We start from the raw sequence: 424 nt of genomic DNA, 5'->3' as shown, positions 1-424 counted from the left end.
CCCCTAACTCCTCAGCCAAGTCACCAAGGACCTAAGTGTCTACCTCCAGCATTCACTTCCACACTCGGCCCTTGCCATTCCTTTGTAGGCTGTGTCCTACTGTTCCCACTGCCTAGGATGTCTGTCCTTCCTTTGCTTGACTTGGTCAACTTCAAGGCCCAGCTCAAATGCTACCAGCGCTGGACAACTCATCCTGAAGTCCCAGCCTAGAAAGAGTTTGTGCTCCCTCTTCCATAATGGCAGAACACCTGAGACACCTCTTTGGGGTGCCATCACACTGTGTGGTGATTATCTCAACCCAGCTGATACACACACATTTGTTGTAACAATAAAAGGAATTAGGAAGAAACCTCTCAACTCCACTCAAAAATCACACTAAGATCCAGTTTCCTACATATCTGACTAGTAAAGTTCAAAGAGTCCA

The sequence above is a fragment of the Otolemur garnettii genome, unplaced genomic scaffold (genome assembly GCF_000181295.1).
Source record: "Otolemur garnettii isolate 467f Iridium unplaced genomic scaffold, OtoGar3 scaffold00031, whole genome shotgun sequence".
In the NCBI taxonomy this organism is placed as follows: domain Eukaryota; kingdom Metazoa; phylum Chordata; class Mammalia; order Primates; family Galagidae; genus Otolemur; species Otolemur garnettii.
This window is presented reverse-complemented; position numbering follows the sequence as displayed.